This window comes from Tympanuchus pallidicinctus, unplaced genomic scaffold (assembly GCF_026119805.1).
Source record: "Tympanuchus pallidicinctus isolate F22 unplaced genomic scaffold, pur_lepc_1.0 scaffold1, whole genome shotgun sequence".
Lineage (NCBI taxonomy): Eukaryota > Metazoa > Chordata > Aves > Galliformes > Phasianidae > Tympanuchus > Tympanuchus pallidicinctus.
The window spans coordinates 14,875,667-14,897,515 of NW_026294618.1; the positions used below are offsets into that span (position 1 = coordinate 14,875,667).

General features: G+C 42.7%; 1 long non-coding RNA gene across 1 annotated transcript; it reads right to left on the bottom strand.

Annotated features, from left to right (window-relative positions):
• Window positions 1-13,721: 13,721 nt before the first annotated feature.
• On the bottom strand, window positions 13,722-21,149 carry LOC128083803 (uncharacterized). The gene is made up of 3 exons (XR_008208195.1): window positions 19,289-21,149; window positions 16,544-17,097; window positions 13,722-14,296 (listed from the first exon to the last, which is right to left on the bottom strand). It is a non-coding gene; the product is annotated as an uncharacterized LOC128083803 (long non-coding RNA).
• Between the last annotated feature and the right edge of the window lie 700 nt (window positions 21,150-21,849).

The window sequence follows — 21,849 nt, forward strand, 5'->3', positions numbered from 1 at the left end:
AAGTTATAAAATTAATCGCATTTATGTAACATCTGTTGCCTAAGTACCTCCAAGCACTTTACAAATGTTAACTAACAAGAAGCCTGCCCATGCTGTTTTTGAAGTCAGTGGCAGCCTTCCAGTTGTCCTTTGAGGGAACGGGCACAGGCTCTGAGCTGTATAATAACTAAAAGTAGGTTAAGGATCTCTATATTCATTGGGAAGGGAGGAGGGAGAGAAACAGAACCCAAAATGCCTGTCTCTAACTATAGGACTGCATTTCCGTGGACAAAAAAGTAGCATAATTCACAATTAAGACCACAGAAAGATCCATAAAGCAGCATCTGCTCACAAAGACTATTGTTGTCCTATAGAATGTGACCTTTTTTTTACTCCGAAGACAACAAAGCTAGGCTTCTTGGGATATTCCCCTCCAGTGGCTGCAACTGCCCAGCAAATAGCTGTTCCTTGGAAAGAGATGCTGGTTTCCTTTCTCTCTCAGGCTTTTTTCTACAGAAATGTACATTTTTGAGACATGCAGTTTCCTTCGCCTTGAAATTTCCCCTGCCTGTGACTAACATGGTTTTAAATCAGTGCTCTTGGCTTCTTGAGCCATGGTAAGTAACCTTATGAGGAACAAAGTCAATATGGATTTGCACTTTCACACTGAAATGCTTTCCTGGTAGCAGCCCCCCGTGCTGATTGCCGTTTCAAGCAGCTCCTCTGGCATCCTTCTTCACTCCAGTTCTCACGGGCAGCCAGTGGAGCCTCTTTTGTGCCGCAGGGTTGTCTCTGGGGTCTGCATGGAGGCAGGAAGGTCATGGTGCTGTCAGAAGCTGGAGACTTCATTGTCCCTAGTAGAAAGATAAATAGCGTGCAGTTAAATAGCACCACTTCAACAGGAACTAGAACACAATTGTATGGAGGATACTATCAAAGCCAATAAAAGAAAGCAAGGGCCTTCCAGAGCCAATTTCAGTGTCCCAAAACAGAAAGTCCCAACAATGTTTCTGAAATTAAGGAAGCAGAAAATAGCCGTTAGTAATTTTCCACTAGGAAAACACTCTTTAGACTTCAAAAAATGGAATTAAATTTTGCAAATTGTGCCCCTGTGGAACCTAGAATCTTGGAATTTCCCATTTTGGAAGACTCACAATGGTCATCGAGTCCAACTCATGGCCCCAGATCCAGAATTCAAACCCTGTGTCTGAGAATATTGTCCAAACGCCCCTTGAACTCAGCAGCCTGGGGCCGTGCCCACTGCCCTGCAGAGCCTGTTCTGTGCCCACCCCTCTGGTGAAGAACCTTTCCCTTATACCCAAGAACCTTTCCCTAATACCCAACCTCTCCTGATGCAGCTCCGTGCCATCTCCATGGCACATGAGGAAACAGAAAGTTCCTGTGATACTGTATGTGGCATATGGTCAACGCAGTTCAGTGAGAAGAACTGCTGCAGCAGTTAGGACCAGTGTTGGTTTGGGTCATCCAGCCTTTACAGAAAACAGTTACATGAACATCCTGAAAGAAATGTGGTCCTGTTTGGCAGTGCTGTGGGGGGAACAATACTAGTAAGGGCTATGCACTGCATTATGATTCATCTGCACAAGAGAATTTAAACTGGTATTTTTTGTGGGTACAGACAAGTCTATCTTTCTGCCTTACCAGTCATATTAAAGCTTTTCTTCTAATATACCCTAAATAGCAGCAGCTTTAGAAATGTAGAAGTGTTACTTATCTCTGCAGTGTGATCTCCTCCCATTTGTGACCACATTTACTGCCTGCCTCCCAGTTTGCATTCTGTTCACCATCCATCTTCATTGACTTTTCCCCTGCACCAATGCAAGATCAGAACACTGCAGGAAATTAAACATAGTGCATATAAATCATGTTTATTGTTGCCTCGGACACAGAAAGATAAAAAGGCTCGGTAAGAAAGGCACGATGACTCACATTTTTATTAGTATATTCAGTTTTTCATGAAGCTGAGTCTTCATAAAGAAAATGGTTTAATTGGACCACTGAGATGTTGAAGAATTCAAATGTTCCACACGATCTAGACTGTTTATCTTCTGAATCCTCAGTTTCTGATTTTCCATAGTACTTACAATCACAAGGGAAAGAACTTTTAGTCTTTTGGAGAACATGACAAATTTCTAAAAGCTGGAAAGGTTCTGTAAAGGCAGAATGCACCTCGGCTGGCCAGCATTTAAGAACTGATAATCAACAAAATATGAATGTTGCAGGTGTATTCCCTGGATGATCTCCTCCATTTTTTTTGTAGAAGCTGCAGGGACAAATCTGTGTGTGGGGCAGCAACAATGAGGGCTCAGTCAAAAATTAATAATGTTAACGGAGGTTAATGACTTAAAAAGCTAATATTTCAAGTTTTAAAAGAATATACACTTTTTTTTTCCTGTCATTTCCAAGCACCAGTGAGCCATACTAGGCTATGAGAGCTGCTAAGGATGGCTGTGAATGCTGTGATGGATGGCTATGAGCTCTTGAGAAGAGATAGGCAAAGAAGGAGGGGCAGTGGCATGGCTCTATGCTAGAGATTGTTTTGATATGGTTGACCTCAGGGCTGGGAATGATAAGGTTGAGTCTGGATGGGTACGGCCCAGGGGGAGGGCCAACAAGGCTGACATCCTAGTGGGGATCTGTTACAGACCTACTAAGCAGAATGAAGAGACAGATGAGACATTCGACAAGCACCTGGCAGAAGTTGCGTGATTGCTTGCCCTTGTTCTCATGGGAGATTTCAACTCCGCAGTATAAACTGGAAATTTAGTATGGTGCAGAAAAGGCAGTCCAGGAAGTTTCTGGAGTGTGTGGAAGAAGCAGCTGGTGCATTCCTGATGCAGCTGGTCAGAGTGCCTATGAGGGGAGGTTCCCCTAGACCTGCCGTTCACAAACAGAGAAGGACTGGTTGGAGTGTGGAGGTTGAGTGCTGTCTTGGGCAGAGTGACCATGAAATGGTAGAGTCCTTGATTCTTGGTGAAGTCAGGAGGGGGGCCAGCAAAACTGCTGCCTTGGACTTCCAGGGGCTGGACTTTGATGTATTCAGCACACTGGTAGGGGGAGTCCCTTGGGATTCAGTCCTGAAGGGCAAAGGGGTCCAAGAAGGTTGGTCGCTCTTCAAGAGGGAAGTGTTACAGGCACAGGAAGAAGTTGTCCTTCTGTGCTGTAAGATGAGCTGGCGGGGAAGAAGAACACTGTGGATGAACAGGGACCCTTTTCTGAGACTCCAGGAGAAAAAGAGTCTGTCTTCAGTGGAAAAAGGGACAGGCAACTCGGGGAGAGTACAAAGAAATTGTTAAGATATGCAGGCAGAAAATTAGAAAGGCAAAAGCCCAGCCTGAACTCGACTTGGCAACTGTAGTAAAAGAGAGCAAACATTTTTTGTTACAAATATGTTAAGAGTAAGAGGAGGGCTAAGGAGAATCTCCATCCTTTACTGGATGTCACAGGGAACATGTTCACTGAGGATAAGGAAAAGGATGAAGTACCCAATGCCTTCTTTCTGCCTGTCATTAAAACTCAGACCTGAAAGTCTAGGATGGGGAGCAGAATAAACCCCACTACGATGCAGGTGGAAACAGTTAAGAGATGTACTATAGCACTGGGACTGCCACAAGTCCATGAGGTCAGATGGAATCCACCTGAGGGTGTTGAGGGAGCTGGCAGAGGTGATTGCCAAGCTGCTTTCCATCATCTATCAGCGTTCTGGAAAACTGAAGAGGTCTTAAAGGATTGAAGACTTGCCAGCATGACTCCAATCTACAAGAAAGGTCATGAAGAGGATCCAGGGAACTACAGACCTGTCTGCCTGACCTTGGTCATGGAACAGATCATCTTGAGTGACTTCACAAGGCATGTGCAGGACAACCAGGGGATCGGGCCCAACCAGCATGGGTTCATGAAATGCAGGTCCTGACCAACCTGATCTCCTCTACAATCAAGTGACTCATCTGTGGATGAGGGAGAGGGTGTTGATGCAGTCTACCTAGACGTCAGCAAAATCTTTGACACTGTGTCCCACAGTATTCTGGAGAAGCTGGCAGCCTGTGGCTTGAATAGGTACATTCTTTGCTGGGTAAAGAACTGGCTGGAGGGCCAGGCTCGGAGAGTGATGGTGAGTGGACTTGAATCCAGATGGAGACCAGTCATGAGTAGTGTTCCTCAAGTGACAGTACTGGGAACCTGTCCTGTTCAGTATCTTTACTGATGACCTGGACGAGGGGATTGAATGCTTTCTCAGTAAGTCTGCAGATGACACCCAGCTGGGAGGAAGTGTCAATCTGCCTGGGGATAGGAAAGCCCGACAGAGGGATCTGCACAGGCTGGATCACTGGGCTGAGGCCAGCAGGATGAAGTTCAACAAGACCAGGTGCCGAGTCCTGTGCTTTGGCCACAACAACCCCAGGCAATGTTACAGGTTTGGGGCAGAATGATTGAAAGACTGTGTAGAGGAAATGGACTTGGGGAAGCTGGTCGATGCTCGGCTGAACATGAGCCAGTAGTGTGCCCAGGTGGTCAAGAAGGCCAATGGCATCCTGGCTTGTGTCAGAAATAGCATTGCCAGCAGGAGCAGGGAAGCGATCATCCTTTTGTACTCAACACCGGTGAGGCTGCTCCTCAAGTACTGTCTTCAGTTTTCGGTCCCTCACTACTAGAAAGGCATTGAGGCCTTGGAGCATGTCTGGAGAAGGGCAATGGAGCTGTGAGGAAGCCTTATGAGGAGAGGCTGAGGGAACTGGGATTGTTTAGTGTGGAGAAAAGGAGGCTCAGGAAAGATTCTTTACAATTTGCTCTCTACAACTGAAAGGAAGTTGTGGCAAGGTGTGGGTTGGCCTCTTCTCCTGTGTAACTAGTGATAGGATGAGAGGGAATGGCCTCAAGTTGTGCCAGAGGAGATTCAGGCTGGATGTCAGGAAAACTTCTCTGAAAGAGTGGTCAGGCACTGCAGTGGGCTGCCCAGGGAGGCAGTGGAGTCACCACCCTTGGAGGTGTTCAAGGAACTTTTAGATGTTGTACTGAGGACATGGTTTAGTGACAAGTATTGGTCGTAGGTAGACAGTTGAACTGGATGATCTTTTCCAACCTTGATTCTATGATTCTATGACATAAAACTATATATTTCTCTATTATTTTTCACTGAAACTCATTATTTTTTTCAGTTTAGAAAACAGTACTAAATTTTGAGATCATTGGAGATTCAATTAATTCTGCTGAAGATTCTGATTTTCATGACAACCAGGTTCAGCAGCAGTACGAACAAGTAATATTTCTGTATAGGATTGCTCAGTAACAGCAGTCAACTCAGAGCTGGATGCTTCCTTATTCACGCCATGGTTTCCTTGTCTTTTCACCTGACATGAAGGTTAACTTTTAATACAGATCAGGAAAAATAGCCAGATATGTGTTTTTTTAATAAAGTAGTATTTTGTTAAAGCAGTATCACCTTACTGGCCATGAAGAGCTTACCACTGTGAGCCAAACATCAGCACCACTGTCTGTGTTAGAACACTGCCTACATATACCAGAACAATGGTAAAACCAGCCAAAAACATCTGTTTTATTCTGCAAGTCAGAACCTCAAAACGTCAGAACCTGAGAGGTCCAATTGTCATGACCTTGTTGGGCCTCTGACCAATGACAGGAGAAAACACATTACCAGGATGAGATTTTTGCAGCTGAGGCCTTCTCCTATCCAGCTGTGTTCCCCAAGACAGAATCAGACATGAAGGGAGCTTCTGGGAAGGCTGCTGTCTGTACTAGAACTGGTCCAAGTTATCACTGAGTGTATGTCATCTGAAATTACAACAGCATCACCCAATGTCTGCTTCAGTAGGGCTTCACGGTAGGTATTTGCTCATCAAAGATGGTTATATCCCAGCATTATGGAACTTTAAAACAAGTTTATCTACAGAACTACTTCAGACCCAATCTGAATGTTACAAGCTCTCAATATTTTAGTTCATAAAGATATTTTGTTGGACCTAATCCACAAACATAACCTTGTTTTCTCCTAAAGTCAAGGAAAATGGTTGTACAGCTTCGTCCTCAATATGTTCAAAGACGAGATTTAGCAGCTAGTCATTTAGGAAAGCATGCGCTAGGAAACAGCAGTCAGAGAAAGAATAAAAATGTAAGAACTCGGAGACATCATCTTTTATTCTACAGCAAACAGCTTTTAGGATTCTGACCTGGGCTTCACACAGTTGCTTATCTCATGCAAACTGGTGAGTTGCTATCTCGCCATTCAGGGGATAGTGTTGCGTACAAAGTGCAGTAAAGAGCATTTTCTACTGCTGTAACACGAACAACTCTTTTGCCTGAATCTTTTCATCTTTCTTCGTTCATTTTAAGAAGAAAACCTTGATAAAATCAGAAGGGACTTGCACTTCTTAATTTTTAGTATTTTTACTCTTTGAAATGTTTTGATTGTTTTGTCCGATTATTTCTAGGAACTTTTCTTATTTTTGTACAACAAAGTTTAGTGACTACAGCTAAGTGCAATTTCCAGTAGACTAATTACTTGTAGTGTTTCTGCTCAGGACAGTTTGTCAGGAGCAGCGTAAGAAGGAGCCACCTGCTGCAAGGCAAATCCTTCTACCACACATTTTTTACTATACGTTCTTGCTTGGTAAATACTTCAATAAAATCATCGACCATAGTTGTATGAAATCATGTATCCATGTTGATAATGGAAGAATATTGAAAAACATCTGAATTGCATGATGCATGCCTTGAAGTCTGCTGAGGGTGGGTCTTACCTGCCTAGTGAGATGGAGTTGGTCATTGGCTAATGACAGGTTGTGATTTAAGTCAGACAGCACTGAAGACACTTGGTTTGGTTTTAATCACACTTTTGTATTTGATTTTTACTCATGCTTACAAACAAAAAATTGATAAGCTACTCCAAATGCAAGCATATCATTTTCTTCTTAAGAACAGTAGAGTTCAGCAGTGGATTTCTTGGGTTGTCTGACTGTGGTTTGAACATGGCTTAAAATGTACTGAATAGCTGAAATGGCTTGAAATGCACATCTATTTAATACCAGCAAGAAAAGCATACAGCCTTGTTAATGTGATCTCCATTCTTTCTGCTAACAATCCAAGAACTTTGCCAAGAGAAAAAAGATCCCATAATGCAGAGCAGGACAAGTCAACACGGGATTCTGGGCTGCCAATGCTAAGTATCTAATTCAGAATAATGCGGGGATGCATAAACAGGCTAATTAAGGAAAACACCTTAAACACACACATCAAAGTGATAGCAAAATTGTTGCATTTACAGCAAATTACTTCCACGGATATAATATTATTCTGCAGACAAAATCATGCTCTACTTTATTGTCATTTTCAATTTCTTTCATTTCAACTTTTACAAAATATGTTAATAACAAGGAGCAGTTTGTAGCTGTAGGGGCAAATATCAATTAACTCCACCAGTGGATTTTTTTTTAAATAAAAGCCTTAATAGAATCAAGCCATTGAATAAGCTGAGGGATTTTGCAGTAGCCTTCTCCTGTTCCCCCTGGTTGCCTTTAAACTGTGCAGTTAATAACTGGCAGTGCTGAGGAGGGAGATCAGGCAGCTAAAGCTTCCTTCGTCCCATTCTTGCCATGCCTGCACAGACTTCTTTTTCCTTTCTGGATATACTTTAGTGCACTGGCATTGGGGGAAGTAAACAAGATGGGGATGATTTAACACACTGAAAGCAGCAGCAGCACCAGGTGCTTTCTAGATACAGTTTCCAGTGTAGAACCATTGATGGGAATTTGACTTCAAATTAAATTCTGAGTTGAAGAAACACGAAAGGAAGTGTACTGTTCAAATTCAAGTGCATGTGGATACTGGAGTACCCAAAGTGATTTTTACTGATATCAGAACAAGCTAATGAGACTCAAAAATAAATTTCCAGTGGGAAGGACAGGGGCTAACAATGTAACAGTGGTTACATATCAACTTCATTTATTTGTAAAAGGAAATACCTGAGGTGGTTGTCAGAGGAGGCCTGGCTCTGCTTATGTTCTCCAGTATTTCTCTTCTTCCAATTCCCCATCTCAAAGCAGATGCAATTCCAACACACACAGACGTTGAGCCCAACCTGCTCAGTGTCACACTCACTGTAACTCATTGCTTTCTGGAACTCTACAACCATAGGAAAAAAATAAGATGAGGAAATAAACGTCTGTTCAAGCTTTTGCCTTGTGTTTGCAGTGTCCCACCCTAGCAACCTTCCAGGCTGCATGGTCTTTGCTGCTTATCCCAAACAGCCACTCCCGGCTCCTTTACCCAGGTTTTGGTTACACAGTGAGTCAACAGGCTTAAGAGTCAGCACAAACTATTACATGCTTATATTACATGTATTACCAGACTTGTTTCACACTGAGTGCTGAAATCTATGCTTGCTTTAGTTTTCTTGGCACTGCAAGACTGACTCTGTCAACATTTGTAAAGTGCTGTGCACTTACTGGGTAAGAAAAGATGCATACCTGCAATTAGTAGTAATCTCTATTATTTGTTTTTAAGCACTAAATAGCATTTAAATCTGAACTCCTGAGTGATCTTGTATTCAATCCAGATGTTATTTCAGAACACTGACAAGAAGAGAAAACACAATACTAAGGACAATTGTTTTACGATAGATTCACAAGTACATGATTAGATCATACATTAAATTAAGACATCTCAGGTTTAAAATCTAGGAAATATAGTGCAGTCACATAGTCAGCTGGATGAATCAGGATGATGCAGGTTCTTCTGCCATGCATTTGCTGAGCTGCTATCTCACCAGGACCTTGTCAAGGCACCCAGTCTACTCTGCAGAGCCTCTACTCAGTGTAATGCCTCTCTTGCTGAGGCTTCCAAGATGTATTCCAAGAACTATAAAGAAAGCCTATGTTGAGTTTTGTTATGTTCAAAGCTTCGCTTATGGGAAAAAAAGCAGCATATCCTATATGTTTATCTATAAACAAAGGCAAGTGTTTATTGTTAGTATAATTCAACTCCACTCAGTTTAATTTGGGAATCATCATCAGCTTAGATCTAGATCTAGATTAGTCTACTATTACAGAAAATCTAATAGTAATAACACAAGAATGATACTTAAATACAGCAATAAAAAAGCAGTAATTAAAATTGTAACACACACACTTCTTCATTTCTATCCCTATTCCTGCTCTCACGCTCTCCCTTCCACTGCTCTTCTGGGTCCTAAGGGCAGTGGGCTCAAGCTGACATGTTTGTTTGCTAACATACTCATACACCTTTGTCTTTGTTGGTTGGTTTGCAAAGCCAGGTGACACCTGACTTTATGATATATAGTTCTCTTTGTTATCCCTAAAGCCAATCTTGTCCAGCCCAGGCATGCCTGCTTTTTTAGCTGACCACGATGGAGCTGTTTACAGCTGTGGGACCTCCAGTGCCAGCCTGTGCCCATCTCTTGTCTTCCTCTGCCTGTGCTCCTGTATGCTGCTCCCCTGCTTCTCAGTGCTCTCGGTGCTCTCAGATGCTGCACATCTCTGCTTCTCAGTGCCATCCTGGCAGCCCTGCTTCTCACAACGTCACCTTGCAAGTGTTACAAACCTGTTTCCCTATCTGGAACAAATGCTTGTTACTGCTATCTGCATAAAACAATTGTGGTTTTGTTTATAAAGGTAAACAAAAGTGAAACAAAAGAGAATGAGACACCCGGTCAATGAAAAAAATAAGTGAAACAGCTCTGTGGCCATGACAAGAAAAGCTGGGGCAGATCTGGCAATGGCGAAGCCACATGAAAGGGTTTGAAGTTACAAATCTGCCTGCTGGCGTTGCACTACCAAGCTCTTCTGTGGCTTCACGCTGCTGATAGGGATGGCTGCCCACTCGGCTGGGCCTGGCCGTGAGCTCCTGCCCACGCTTCTGCCCGCTATGTGAGAACCAGCCAGCCCTCTGCGTCCCTATATTTGATCTCTGGCGTGTGGGCAGCCTGAGTCTGCAAGCCCAGATCAGGTTGCACTTGTGCACCTGCTTCAGCTGCTCCTGTGCTTACCCTGCTAATTTGCACCGTGGCTGCAGCAAACCAGAAGCTGCTGGGATTTAATCGTGTCCATCCTTCACTCACCACCCCCTACTCTTATGCCTGTTGGACAAGCTTCCCACCCTACTGCATTACACGGTGGTATTGCACGGCTCTGTGCGGCCCAAACCACCCGCACTCCCTCGTGCAGTGGTGGGGAGGACAAGCCACGTCCTGACAGGGACCCGAGGCCCTGTGACTTCAGCTGGCATCGAGCACATTGCATGGCGCCGTGTGGCTGCTCACTGCCACCAGTGGGCACAGCAGTCGTGTGGTTGGCTTGACTGAAAGGCATGAACTAGGCCTGGATGTGCCCAGGTTTCAAACCTTTGCTGTGCAGAGTCTGGCAAAACGCTTACATTGCCTCGAGCACAGAGCCTTCCATGACCCTATCTTTTTCACAAGCCACATTTTCAGAGGAGGAGATAGGGAAAAGAGTAGAAAAGCACGCCACAAAGCGTTGGCGAGAGGCAGTCATACCCAGTGTCACAACAGCCGCCTGGAGCAACCTCCTCAGCACAGCATTCCCCAGGGTTAGGAGAATCATCCAAGGACTGGTGGATCGAGAGAGATCCCTCTCTGTCCCAGATGAGATCCCCAAGGCAGCAAGTGCTGATTGACACCTTTGTTACTGTTTGAGGGAAATTTCTGTGCAGTTGGAAGAGATTTCCGGATAAATGGCTACAGGGAGCCCTGCAGTGAGGAAGGATCTTGTCTTGCTTACGGGCTGACTGGCTTTGATCTATGGGAGAAATCAAGTAATAGTGCTTGCTTGCTGCTTGCCTGGATGGCAGCCAAACTAATGTGGTTTTATATACATAAACTGAGTGATTACATCTCCTACTATTGCCATAGGGATTTTTTTTTTTAATTATTTAATAAAACGTGTCTCAACGATTGCCTCACAAAGGTTGAAATGTTTTCATACATGCAAGTGTATGCGTATTAATCTAACAAAATGAGGCTGCTTTTATCATGGTCACAGAACTTGTAGCTGAGTGTGGTCAACTCAAATGCAGAGTAATTGTCAGAAGCAGCTGATGGCTTGTGCTGCACTGCTTCTCTGACTGCTGCTTCCATCCAGCTGTAGGGTGAAGACCTGCCAAATAAACTATATCTAGCCAGACTTTTTGCTTTAACTAAACTGCCTTGGATACCTGTGGGCAAGTTTCTTCATAATGAGACTTCTGTAATGGATGTGCTCTTTCAGAACTCGCAAGAGCAGAGCAGTTTCTCTGGCCCTGTGTCAAGAAACAGACCCAAAATCACGAAACCAGCAGCAGCGCTGCAGAAATTTCCGTACAGCCACCTGTTTAAACTTCATTCTCTTGGTGGGTTCATTTATGCTAACAATATCTTTTCATACAGAGTTTGTCTACTGTGTGAAGACTGTAGTATTGGGGAGATACTACAACCTGTGCTTTGCTGATAATAACCTGCACGAGCACAGTGTTGGTGTTAGACTGAGGAAAAGTTTTACCGAAGTTTAGTTGTGGTTTAGCTTTTCAGCTTGAGAAGGCTTTAGTGAATGGCATTTGCTAAAGATAAAAGTCACCAGAAGTCTCTACTGTGGGTCTGTTTTATGTGGAAGCTGTTCCAGGCAGTGCAGCAGCCAATGCTTTTTGGCAAGAGTTCCTTTGAGCATTCAGAGTTTTTAGAGCTAAATTGTGGAAGCTTCTGGTGATAAATCACAAGCCATTCACTTCTCTCTATGCTGTGGCAGATAAGCTGTGCTTGTGGGAGGGTGCTTGGCACATGTCACTCAAAGGCAGCAGCATCAGCGCTCTTCCAGATTCATCCTGATGGCTACAGACTAACAGCCACCAGTGCTGAAGGGAGAAGGCATGTTAGGCAATGGGTTTGGTCAGTGGATAGTGTGATCTGTGCTCAGACTCCTGAGTGATTGAGAACATTTCTCCTTTCACTTACAGCACACATGTTCAGAAGGCTTTTAAATGCTTTGCAGAGTAAGAGAATGCTCAGCCATGCTGATTGCCTCTCTTCCCCAATCAGGCATATCTAAGATGTCTGACCAAGCGGGTTGCCCAAGTAGTGAGAAAGTGAAACAGTGACCTGGCAGAGGCTCTAATTATCTGCTTAACCACATTAATGCTGAGAGGCAAATCACTTTCCCTAGGAGGTCAGTAAGCCTACAGAGGAGACTTCAACAAAGTGAGAAATAAAAATAACCTTTTCACAATATGGGCTGTTGCTGCTTTGACACTTTCAGCCAAAAAGCTCTAAGGAGATCATGAGTGAAATGACACAAAATAGAATCTGCAAATCCGTTCTGTAACATGGAAGTAATTAATTCTCACATTGAAAATCTGTGTCTTGCTATCTGAGAAGGAATACTGAATGGGCTGCTTCTTCCCATGGCAGACACTACAGAAACAGAGGGACTAACATCTAAACCACGTACTGAGGAGTGCGAGTGCAAGGTCACTGTCCTGTCAGGCCAGAAGTAAATGCTCTTCTGTATCCAAGTTGAGAGGCAAAAAAAAAAATAAGAGAAAGTTATTGTAAGTATATGGGAAACACTTTGACTGTTGGTTCAGAGGTGGAGGTTCATAAACACTCATGCAGAAATGGAGTGTGTGCAAGTTTCAGCACTGGCACTTTTGCCAGGGCTCTGAGAGGCAGCTGCTATGGATGCAAGGACATAGGATCCTTGTCTCATGAGCAGTCCTCCAGGTTTGGAGGTAGGCATCCAAAACTCTTCCGACTCTTTGGTCTGTTGTTTCCTGCTTCCCAGAAAATGAGAAACCAAGCATTTACAGGATGCACGTGTGGTCTCACATAGTGGTCAGGCAAACTCTTATCCTCACTTAATGAAAAAGAGGTGTCAGGGAAAAGAAGACCCTCGAATGCAGAAGAAACCAGAAGTCACACCCCAGAGTGAGTTTTGGCCTGTTTGCACACACTCATGCAGTTTATCAGTCTGTTTACATTTCCTTAGCAACCTTACATGGCTCCTTAAATATTTTCTTGTACACTTTGTGAATTTAGCATGGTGCTCTGTTTAAACATGACATACAGCTCCACATAGCAATTAAGGGCTTGCCCAATGAAGCCCAAAAACTAATCTGTGACAAAACACTCCAGGCAGAACAGCACAAGACACTGGAAGCTTAAGAAAATACCATGAGGTCTGCAAAAATGAGGACAATGTGTTGCAAGGTATTTTGCAACTTGACACTGTACATGGTTGTAGGCAATCACTTAAAGTTGCTGTAAAGAGCAGGGAATCAAACATGTCTGACATTAATTTCACTAGTCTCTCTTTGTTGAGATCAGCATTGCTTGTGTGGTAGCTTTATGACTGTGGAACTCTGCTGCCTTTAAGCTACTAAGAACAAAATATTTCTTGTCTCGTGTTGTTTATGGATACTCTCAGGCTCTGTCAGGAGGTGACAGGCTCAGTTCCCCATAAATTCTGAAAGACAGTGAAATCAGTGAGAGGTTTCAGCTATCCCGGGCTGCTCGTTTTTTTCAGAACATGGTGAAGCGGAGCTTTACCCAAGTAGGTGTTCATGAATGTTTCCCAGCACTCTCTTAATCCTTCAGGACAAGGCAATAATTTTTTTGAGGTTACCATTTCAAATGGTGAAAACAAGTGGATATTTGTATTCCACTCCATTTTAGACCGTTGAGAAAAGCTAGCTAATACTTTAGATGCGTTCCTTGTAAGATGATGTGTATCTATCAGGTATAACTAGCACCAGACACCAAGCTGGGATAGCCAGTCTCTGCCATTTCCTGACTGAGACATTGGAGTTTTGAGGCAATTTCATTGGTATTGTTCTCTCTGCAGAGAAAAAATGAACAATGTAGGCAATGATAGCTATCCTTCTCTGAAAACCCACCAGGTAGCTGTGTATTAGCTCCTCCATATCCATACTGCATCCTCTCTTTCTGCTTTATCTCCTGCTTAGCACCATAGTGTCTTTGTACGGTGTCTGTGCATTGTTCCCCAATAAGAATGCATGCCTTGCAGGCATAAAGAAAATCCATGTTTTTTTTTTCCCCCTTTTTCCTTTTTTTCTATGCAGCATTGAGCTAGATTAGCAAAGTGCAGATTTTTGGAGGATTTAAACAGTGTCTAGCTTTGGGCTAATAAAGAAAGCAAACTACCCTTTCCCAAAAGGGTTTGGCTGTTTTACTGAATCCTGGAGGAAACATCCAGCGCTCCTCCTGGGATAGCAGAGCCTCGAGTTCCAAGCAGCACAGCATGCATATGGGTGTTATGACCTGGGATAGAAGGCAGCATGGGATAAAAAAAAGAAAGAGCACTTCTCAACTTGTCAGACAAACCAAAGTGTGTACATAAGCAAATATGAGAATTGTGCAATTAAAGAGCATACACCATATAATCCCTTCAAAACAAGCATATCTGTCAACAGGCTTTTTCACATCAGGTATAAAACACACACATATACTCCTACTGCATAGTGCTGCTCAATTTAATATATGAGATTGTGACAGTTTTTTTAATAATCTATGGGAGGCTTCATGTACATGAGATAAATAGTTATGCATTGCAAAGACTGAATAGTGAATATTTTTTATCTTACGTGATGCAGCTTTACTCCTCCTCAATTTGCATACCTTTGCCAGGACTCAATAATTTAACTGATGGTTGTGGCATTTCTCTCAGTGTAAAATTTTAGAACAAGGATATCTTTTTATTCTTTATGTAGAACCGTCGTGCTGGAGACCCTGATAGTCCTCTTCCATAATAGTTTGAAGAAAGGTCACCAAGCACATGGCGGAGAAATGCAGGTCCAGCTTCACCTTCTTTCTTAAGCATGTAAGAACCCATCTGTAACTGAATAGTGTTTGGAATTTTTCTGGACAGATTAGTTCACATTGGCCAAAAAGAGACAACTGGAGTCTATCAGAATAAAGTAGGGAAGTTGTCACATTTCTGTTAAGGCCTGCACAGATTACCCTGTAGATCCAAGAGGAATGACTGAATTGCTGAAGCATACAGAGGAACAGAGGCTTCAGCATCTCTTATCCAAGAGAGAACCTAAAGCTTAAGTGCAGTGTGCCTATAGGTATGTGCTGTGCCATGACCCATAAGGAGGTGAGAGGGGAAATGAAGGGTAAAAAAAAAAAAAGGGAAAGAGAATTTAATCCAGAGTAAGTTTGAGCACAGCTAGGAAAAAAACCACTCTTTTTTCAAGGCAAGGAAAGGAGTAGCTGACATGAGCTCTATCCACAGCACTACTCAAGTTGTGGCACCAGGCCAGACAATTCCAAAGGCCTGGAGTGTAACTTAATTTCTGAGAAAAGATTCAGTAAAAGAGTGGAGAGAAGCATCTCCATGTATTTTCCCTTTCTCTAATGACATAGTTGCACAATATCCAGAAAAGCCACAATTAGCTATTTCTAAGAGTTAGCAGTTTAATCACGTTCTTCAAATATATTAACAACACAACTCTGTGCATGGTTGAATCATACTGTTTCCCAGCAGGTTCCTTGAATGAACAGACTTCAACAGCAATTTGAGAGGATTTTGTGACTTTTTTCAGTCAAAGGTCTCTTTTCACTTGGAAATTCCGTTTGGAGGTCATCTAGTAGTGTTTTAGAATAGACTGCCAAAGGGAACTGTTGAAGTCTGCTCTTCAAGCCTTTGTCCGTGTGCATTTCACTTCTGGTATGCACAAATCCTGTATTCATGACTATAAACTCTTGGGCAACAATAACTTGAGGCTGTGCTTGGCTTCTTGAGCTGATGGGCTCCACTTGTGTAGGACAAACTTTATCTGAAAACTTTCAGGCTGCCCTAATTTGATTGAAACATGGAACAGTAATAGCTGAGGCTAGAAGGGACACCATCAGATTACCTAGCACCAGCTGCACCTTGCTTAAGCCTGGCACAAGCACAGAAGGTTGCTCAGTGCCTTGTCCAGTTGGAATTTGAGGATCCTCAGGGCAAAAGACTCCTCACCCCCTTTGGGAAACATGCTTCAGTGTTTGGCTACAGTCACTGCAAAAAGGGTATTTTTTCTATGTGATTGGAATTTCCTGTCTTTCAGTTCACCCTATTGCCTCTTGTCCTCTGACTGGACAGCACTGAAAAGATGCTGGTTCTGCTGGTTCTTTTACTACCTTCCTTTTAGTATTTACACACACAGATAAAATCTCTCTGAGCCTTCCCTCCTCCCAGCTAAACAATTCCAGCTGCCTCAGCCTCTCCTTGTACGACACATGCTCTGCTTTGGGTCACCTTTCTCTCACAGAACTTGCTCCACTATGCGCGTGCCTCTCCAGTGCTGGGGAACCCAGAACTGGACACAGCACTCACTAGGTGAGATGATTTCCTACCCTCGACCTTTCCTGGTGCTCCTGAAAGCAAATCTTATCAGTCAAAACAAGGATAGTAATTTAGTTCTGCAGTATAGAGCATTCTGTTATATTTTGCTGTGGTACTTCTTGTATCTGTATAGAGGTTAGCAAATGAAAACAAGGAGGGCTGAGGCTGAGGCTTACCTCTGGAGCCACATGCATCTGAACAGCGTGTGTCTAAAACTCCTGTTCTCCTGGTGTATCGCATAGGGATAAGAAAAGCTCTTAGAAGTATTTCCTACAGAATCATATGTGATATTGGCAATGTAAATCTGGTCTAGGCAAAAAAAAAAAAAAAAAAAAGACAAAAATAGGATGATATTTTAACAATCATAAAAGAGCGAGATTTGTCTGTGTGAAAAGCCTGTTTTTTTAAACAAGCACAACTTGTATAACTAGTAACTGGAGATAATGCAAGAATGAAAGCAACCTTCTAGAATCAAATTTTGAAGTTTCTGATCAAATTCCTGTTATTGTATTGTTAAGGAAGTGGCCTCATTTGTGAGCTGGGATGATCCTAGAGGAGCTTCCTGTTTAAAGCAGCAGTGCACCCCCAGAACCATCCATCATACGATTCATAGCATTCACCCAACTGGAGCACGGCAGGAACAGTGCTCCATTCAGCTTCAGGAGTCCCCTGTAGCATTATGAACTGCAGGATCTCAGAGTCAGTATTTCTCCACTGTGTCACAGTAGTTCTGTAATAGAAATGGGTGTAGTCAGGAAGAGAGGAAGCACCTTCACTGTGCCTGGGAATCAGGCCAGTGCTCTCACGTCCTCTCTGATGGTAGCTAAGTAGTTCATAAAAAGTGCAAAAAATCTGAAAAGCAAACTACCTGGCATGCACACACGTTTCTTCCACAGAACAGCTAGCAATAGTTTAAGAACTAGAAGTCCAGAGCATAAAGATTTATATTCCTTGTAATTATAAATTGTGTCTACAGTCACTGATGCTTCCGTACCTTTAGCATGGCTTTATGTTCTGGTGATTAGTTTCACAAAGTAGTGATGTGCTTTTAAATTTTTTGGCTACTCTACCTTTTTTTTCTTGTGGAATTTCATTATAATATGGTACTTCCAAATGGAAACTGAGAACAGTTAAGCTCTTCATTGTTTTCTCAATGCTGTAATTGTATTTAAATAAGAGGAGGCGACAGAGCCAGTGTTGCTATGAAATCTTTAGTGCTCACTACTCCTTATTAAAAGCAAACACAATCATAAGGCTAAATAAAAATGTCAAAATTAAGAAGAGGATGAAGTAAATCAAGAAGTAATGTGTCAGGCAGATTTGCTCACCACATGAAAGCTGTGTAGGCAAAATGTTACGAAATGATGTTATGATATTTTGATCTCTGTAAGAGCAGAGCAAGCCAGTGTTATGAACTGGTTTTGTTATATGCAGATATGTTGTATCTCACTCTTCAAACAGTGGTAGCTGCTACTAAAAAGGATGGAACATTTCATTTGGGCTACTTACATTTTCATGGCCCTGTTTCAAATATGCCCCACAAATATGATATATTGTAAAAACAGGTTAAATTTACTGTCAATACAAATATTGGTTCTTGGAATCATGGAGAGAGAACATATATCTGAGTTTGTGCGTGACTTGAAGTTGCTCTCAGAAACTCTACTTGCTGCTGTGCCCAACTGTTACTCATTAAGGATTTGTGTGTGTTGTGGAGGGGACTACATTATTATAATGACCTCTCACGAATGGACACACGTTGGACAAGGCCCAAATGCTTGCAGAGGGCCTCTTATCAGATGGGACATCAAGATGTAATTAGCAAAGTCTCAGTGAAGTACTTTCATGCTCAGTGGCTGGCTGGTGCGAGGCTCCAGAATCACTTCTTCTCAGGTCTCTAACCTCAGCAAAATTCCCCTGTCCTGCTGCTCTGAAAAATGAAGGCTTCCTCGTAGGACATATGGCAACAATTTCTTGATGACTGAAGCCAGACAAAGGAAGAGAAGAGCAGGTGGGTCCTGGAACAAATGCAGAAACATTTGGGCTCTGACTCAGTGACAAGTTTAATTGCACTGGGCTGTTCCAGGCGGCGGCATCCCCCGTACCACCTTTCCATTCATCAGCTGACAGCCCTGTTTCTGTGCACACCACCGGTTCTGTCCACTGTGCAGTCTGCTGGCAATGAGGAAGTACCTCAAGCTATGCTGGCTCCAGTGTCACAGTCAGAAGCAGTAAGGGAGGAACTTTCAGAGCAAGAGCTTCAAAGCTGTGTGTAGAGGAGATAGTGGTAATGCTAATTGAAGCAGGCATTATGTGTTACAGGAATAAACCTATCCTGTTAGCAGGTGCAACTTTTATACAGAGTGTAAAAGGAATGGCAAGCAATGAGACGAGTAACACGAATGGACCCTGAAGGTCTGATAACAAAAATCTTCCAAAAGAGAGAAATTCAAACTCAGGTGAACACACAAGGACCACCTTCAGAAACCCCTCAAGGAGAAGTTCCTACTTCTAACCAAATGGAATTAAAATCAGGACTGAACATGCACGCTGTTCAGCACAGAAGGAACCATCCTGATCTGAGTGGCAATGACCACATGTCTTAGAAAACTATCTGGGGCAATCTGGTTCAAAGGGACAGAAAAAGAAAATTCCAAAAAGTAAATCTGCCTTATCTGTGAGCATGAAGCAACTGAAAGGAAAACTTATTTGGTAAGCATCACTTCAAACTGCTTTTTTATTACGTACTTTACATCCCCTCCTATACTAATATATTCTCTTAGAATAAACTTATCTTATTCACCAACCTTATCTTGGAATTAAAAGTAAATCTTAAGCAACTCTGGCAAGAATAAGGTGTGCTATTCTTTCAGAAACAATGCAAACAGAGAAGAGATTTAGTCCTATCTTATTGCACTCACCTAGGGCAAGTGGGAGGGATCCTGGGAACTGAACTCTCTGTGTAGTAAGGATCAGTTTGAGAACCTGTAACATCAGATATCAGGAAAAGTTAGGTTTCCCCTTTCAACTAGGAGACAGCCCAGGAACCTTAGAATCTTATTAAAAGCAGTTATTTCCATGGTGCTGTTGCAATTTAACAGGAAACTAAATGATTTATCAATGATACATTTATCCATAAGCATTTAATATGACTTTTTAAAAATAGGGCAGTAAAATAGGTAACCTTGTCAGCTCCTGAGGACTGTTTCATAGACTGACAGGTAGATTCTCTTTCCATCTACCTCATGTTCACAGTCTTATACACGCCTAATTAAGCTCTAAACAACAATTTATGAACTCATAATTTAGCTTTGCAGTTCATTGCTTTTACTGCAGTTTTGAAAAAGAGCCTCTAATACCCACACTTTTTGATCATCAGTGACAGTACCCCACTTGCACTGAAGTTATTGCAAGCTAAAAACACTGCACTGTCAGTTTGCATTTTTTCCCATAAATTATTTCATGAATAGAACTTGCTTTGCAAAGGTGTTTCATTTATTAGAGCAATGTCTTGCTGCTCAAGTCAGTTGTTTTGTCCTTGTCATGCAAGCATGAGCTCCTTTAGTCAGGAAATTACCATTTCTAAGATCTGCACCTGAGAGCTGCTACTTACTGCTGAAAAGTCTAGTGAGCTTTCCCACATCCCTCTGTACAAACCCTGCTTGAATTTGCTGACAGGTCATAACTGAAAAGCAGCATGGGCTGAGCAGGAGTTCCCAGGTGACACTGATGCATTTCCCCATCGCAGAACTTACAAAACGTAAGTACTTAGATGGGAGAAGGTTGGCCCAAATGCTTGTTTGTTTGTTTTCGATAGTTGTTGCCTTATAAGTGGAGAGGCTTCTTTGCTCTGTAGGAATGAAACACAAGAAATCCAGAATCTAAAACCAAAATGTCCTAAAAGAGCTAAAGGGAGATTTTAGCAACTGAGTGTAGAAAAGTATTTATCTTTTTTCCCTAATAACTAAAGAGAAAAACAAAACTGACATGACCTAGCAGTGAGCAGTGCCATCATTAAAGAATTCCTACCGACATGAACAGGAATCACACGGGGCACTGAATTACCAATATAGCAGAACTGACTAATTAGAGATTACGTTAGACTAGTAAACAGTGGATGCATGTGAAACTTATTGTGTTTGGATATTTGAAAGACTTCAAGGGATGGCAAAAGGCTGCTTTGCAGGAATGGTGAGACCTAGCTACAAATGGCAAAATTCAATAGCAGAATTTTTGGTTTGGTTGATTGGCATTAGCTTCCGCAGAAACATTTTTTTCTCTTTAGAATGAAGTCTCAGATATTTTAGCCTAATCACAGCCAGAGAGGTAAAGCTAAAATAAGACTTTACTCTGGAAAAGGGATAATCTCCCTAGAGCTAATACTGAAACTTGTTTTCTTATTCATCTGTTGTGCTAAAAGGAGTTCTAAGGATTGTTCCTGTGTTTTCAGAACTATCTTACGGAGCAGAGAGAGAGGAATAAAAACTGCACCCTGTGAGGTGCATCTGATAACATTGTCCCACTGCCTCTGCCTATCCTCTCCACAGATGTTCTCTTTTGGTTCTTCATTGTTTAATGTCACGTGGTTAGGCTGGTACTGTAAACAACCCAATATCTTACATGGTCATTTGGCTAAACAACACTTACAGGAAATGTCTGCTACATTGAGGCTACGGCATTCTGACAGACCGAGTGACCTCTCTGGGGCTGAGATGCCTTTGAGTTCGTCTTTATAAAACCGTGAGCACTTATGGAACCACAGAAACTTAATCACAGAACACCAGAAGTAGTTCATAGCACATCGAGTCACTGTCTGGGGATTACTTAACCAACACATCCCCTCCTGAGCTCTGACTGACAGCTGTTGGTGGAATTTCCTCATGAAGTAGTGGGGGCGCTACAGGAAAGCTGGAGAGGAACTTTTTAGATGGGCGTGTGGTGGCAGGATAAGGGGAAATGGTTTTAAACTGGAAGATGGTAGATTTAGAGAGATATTAGGAATAAATTCATTGCTGTGAGGGGGCTGAGACAGTGGATCAGGTTGTCAGTGAGGTTGTGGTGTCCCCTCCCTGGAAGCATTCAAGGCCAGGCTGGATGAGGCTGTGAGCACCCTGGTCTGGTGGGAGGAGTCCCTGCCTGTAGCAGGGGGTTGGAACTGGATGATCCTAAAGGTCCCTTCCAACCCAAACCATGCTGTGATTCTAAGTACTGCTTCTTGCTCGTTATATGCAAGTATTTCCAACAGCATGAAAGTAAGTAATATTTATTGAAAACTGTTCCACTTACATGACCAACAACTCTTACAGGTTCCCTACTCTGGCTATGCTAGCTTCTTCGTATCACTTTCCAACCTGCTTTTTCACGGCATCAGGTGAAGGATTTCTGCATACAACTTTCAGGGCTGTCAGTGTGTCAGTGCAAAGCGGAGTGCTGCTGTTCACCAGCCGATGTCTCACTGTCCAACAGACAACACAGAGACAAC